We start from the raw sequence: 4,176 nt of genomic DNA on the forward strand, positions 1-4,176 counted from the left end.
CATGGTGTCACATTGATGCATTTCACAAGTGAAACTTGAATTTGAAAAAATGCAAATCATCCCAATCTGGGGTTCCCACAGTAGCATCGGCATGTTCGCATTGTGACCGCGGGTCGTGAAGCATCTGCAGAATTGCAAACCACAACCGACGTGTGGGGAAATGGTTCCAGCTCTTCGTCTGCCTGGTTAGGTACGGATGGTCTGAACTTGGTGGAGGTGAAAGATGTGCGATTGATCGGAACGAAAACTGTTCGCATTGGCGTCGTATTCAGATCCTTCGGCATGTCATTGCCAAATTTCCTTGTGGATCCATTTAAGTACAAAAAAAAACTTTCACAAGTAGTTTACTCTTTTGCTGCTAATAGCGGGGTGGCTTGGGGTCAATTTTCAAGATTACCGTTACCGGGCGGACAAAAGCGCCATTTTTGGTGTGAGGCTTCCTTAGGGTATATCAGTTGATTTTAGCCGAGGAGCCCTCTCGAAATATGTACGTAACCATGGTAACACAAACAAATCCAAAATGGATGCCGTTCATGATAAAATACCAATTTTCTTGGGTTGTAGTTGTTAGAGGAAAGCCAAATTGTATCAAAATATTACTTAAATATCAGAACCATGTCCTCAACATGTTCGGTCACCCTCCTGAAATAATAAAGTAAAACATAAAATCCAAAATGGCCGCCATTTATGCTGAAATAGCAATTTCCTTGGTTTTTAGCGGTCATACGATGGCTAAATTGTACCAAAGTTTGATTATATTATACCAGAATATTTTTATTGAAGCCCTATTTTTAAAAAAGATACACAAATAACCAAAAAGATACACAAATCTGGGCTGCCTATCATGCTTCGCAGCAACCTCCCATAGAAGACCCTCCAGCTGTGTGTTCACTACTGCCTATGTTCTACGAAAAGTCTTCCACCGCCGCAATGATAAAGCACGGCATGGATGTCCAGAGACAAGCGATTGAGTATCTCAACCCAGGACAAATTCCAGTCACTACCTTTGATGAGCCTCTATTTGCCCTGGCAAAGTTTGTACAGTGGAAATGGCCTGATACTCATGGGGGAAAAGTGCATGTTGTTATGTTAGGTGGTTTACACACAGAAATGGCACTGTGGAACACACTTGGAGATATTCTGGAAAGTTCTGGCTGGACTACCGCCCTTACAGAGGCAGATGTGGCTTTCACTGGCATAGCCGACTCATTTCTGAAGGTGTCACATCTCACACGAACCAGGCATGCCCATCAAATCACCCTCCTTACTCTCCATAACCTTCAAAGAAAGGCTTTCCTGCTCTCCGAGAGACCTAAAGACAATCAATCTGCAGAAGCTTGGAGGAATGACATGCTGTAGAAGAGTCCCACCTTTATGTACTGGGACCTTATCCTGAGATACGAAACCCTTATTCTCATCTTCATCAGGGCTCACAGAGAAAAGAACTTTCCTTTGTATGTAGATTAGGGTGCATCAAACGCCCTTAGGTTCTTGGATTTTAATGTCTATTCTCTCAAATGTTACACTTGTTGGTAGAAGTATGTATGCAAAAAATAAATGAAATCAGAGGTGGTCCTGGGTGGCCACCGGCCACTTTTATATATTTAGGGCCATTTTCGGGGCCGCACTATGTAAAAATGTTTGATTTTGTTATTTTACACCCAAACCTAGTCATGTTTGGTATCAAATTGAAGGTCTTGATGAGAGGAATACACATATAACAATTTTATGCAAAAAACGATGGTTTGATAATTAGTTTGTATTTTTACATGAATGAAATCGGAGGTCTAATCGTGGGTCCCATACTAGTAGTCTAATAATATCCTTTATTTTCTTTCAGATGGCAGATAAGAAGACCAGATTAGCAAGTGCCATTTTTGGTCTTGGCAATGCTTTTACAGAAGCAGATGGTACATTGACAGGAGTCCGCCTCCCAACTTGCCGGCAGGTTCTTCGATGCGTGATGTGGTACATCCAGAAAGAAATATGTGAAGGCAAACAAACTCAGCCACTGAAATGGAAATCTGCCAGCATCGTCCTTATCCAGCTGAAAAAATTCTACACTAAAGCAAATATTCCTATGCTTTCAGACCATCAATGCTGCAAACTAATACTTGACCTTCTTAATGACAATAACAAATTGCGTCAAATACCTGTTTCTCGCCGAGAATCTCCAAGCACTTTGGCTAAGTTGCAAACCATGAATGAACGTCTTGATAAGACCTTTGGTGTATGGACAAAAGATGCAATGACAAACATTAAGAATGAGGAAGATAGAGTATTTTTAGAGTCAATGAAATCTGACAGAGTAGCCTCATTTGGTGGTGTTGACAAGAAGAAAGTTGATAAAGATCATAGAAAAGAAAAACGCCTCTTAGCGGAAGCTTCAAGACGAGAACGTCATGAATCATCCAGTGTACAAGAGATGACAATTAGTTCTGTATGCTCTGATGATAGTGACTCTGCAGATAGCTTGGAAGAAACTGAAGAAGAGGCGATTCCAGAGTTTCAAAGGAAGCGTAGTCACCACAGATCAACATATGCAGGTACATCTGCCTTTATTCCTCATGATATTCTGAAAAGACATTCAGTTGTGTCTGTTGCTACTCGACTAAACATAACTCCTGTTCAACAGGTTGCGCTCACCAAAGCTGTAATTCAAGAGGCAGGAGGTGATCCACGTCGTGTGGCCAAGTCGTACTCAACTGCTGATAAGGCTCGACGATCAATAACAAGTGCTATCGCCAAAGATATTCAAGAAAATTGGATCGCCCCAACAGCTGCAACACTTCACTGGGATGGCAAGCAGATACCAACGCTCACAAACAAGAATGTCAAGGAAGAAAGATTGCCAGTGTTGGTTGGGAATGCCACTGATGTAAAGCTACTGGGGGTGGCTAGATATCCTCCTGGAAGTGATAGGTCATCAGGTGACATCATTGCCGAGCACACTTACACGTATCTACATTCATGGAAGTGCAAACAATCAGTTGTCAACTTATGTTTTGACACAACAGCATCAAACACTGGACACGTTACAGCTGCCTGTGTTACCATTCAATCAAAACTGGACCGTGCTCTTCTGTGGTGTGCATGTCGCCATCATGTTGGAGAGGTAATCCTGGATCATGTGTTTGACGTTCTCAAAATTGAGGCATCAAAGTCTCCAGAAGTATCTTTGTTCCAAAAATTCCAGAAGAATTGGGAACGCATATCGCATGCAAAGAATGAAAGTTTAACCAAAATTGACATTTCCATGTACAATGACTATGCACAACAGCTGCTTTTATCCTGCAAAAACAAGGTTTTAAGCACAATCCGCACAAGCGCTTCATACTGTAGGGAAGACTACAAGGAAATGGCACAACTCTGCCAGGTAGTCCTCGATGATGATGTCACAAAACAAGGAACACTCCACAGACCAGGGGCCATGCATAAAGCAAGGTGGATGTCAAAGATTCTTTATTCCATCAAAATATGCCTACTTGAAGAGCAAATTTCTCTACTACCTCGAGGAACTGTAACAACACAACATCAACAGAAAAAACTGAAGGAGTTTGTTGTTTTTGTTGTTTATATTTATTGTGATTGGTGGCTCATATGTCAGTCTGCTTCAAATGCCCCATGGTTTGATTTGTGCTTTTACAAGACTCTGCTCAACTATAAAGCTGTCAACTCAACCATTTCAGTCAGCGCTGTGAAAGCCTTTGATAGACATTTGTGGTATTTAACCCCAGAACTGGTTGTTTTGGCACTGTTCAGCAATGCAATTCCTCAAAAGGATCGTCGTGCCCTTGCAGATGTGTTACTGGCCATACAACCAGATGAAATGCCAAGCACTCCAAAACACCGCTACGGTTCTGGATATGGCAAACCGTCATTTCCAAAAATTACAGAAGCGACAACCCTGGCTGATCTTGTGAACGAGGACTCGTGGTTTACAGTAAACCTTCTTCACCTAGATATGACCTTCCTAACAGAGGATGTTGACACTTGGCAGAACAATGAGCACTTCAAGGCAGCCAAGTCCATTGTGGATGGGCTTAATGTTGTGAATGACCCTGCAGAGAGAGCAGTAAAGCTCGCAACTGATTTTGTCTCAACTGCAAGAAGAGAAGACCACTTCCAAAATCTTCTTCAAGTGGTTGAATGTGACCGCAAAGCGAGGCCAAATTT

The sequence above is a fragment of the Myxine glutinosa genome, chromosome 4 (genome assembly GCF_964187855.1).
Source record: "Myxine glutinosa chromosome 4, kmMyxGlut1.1, whole genome shotgun sequence".
Classification (NCBI taxonomy): domain Eukaryota; kingdom Metazoa; phylum Chordata; class Myxini; order Myxiniformes; family Myxinidae; genus Myxine; species Myxine glutinosa.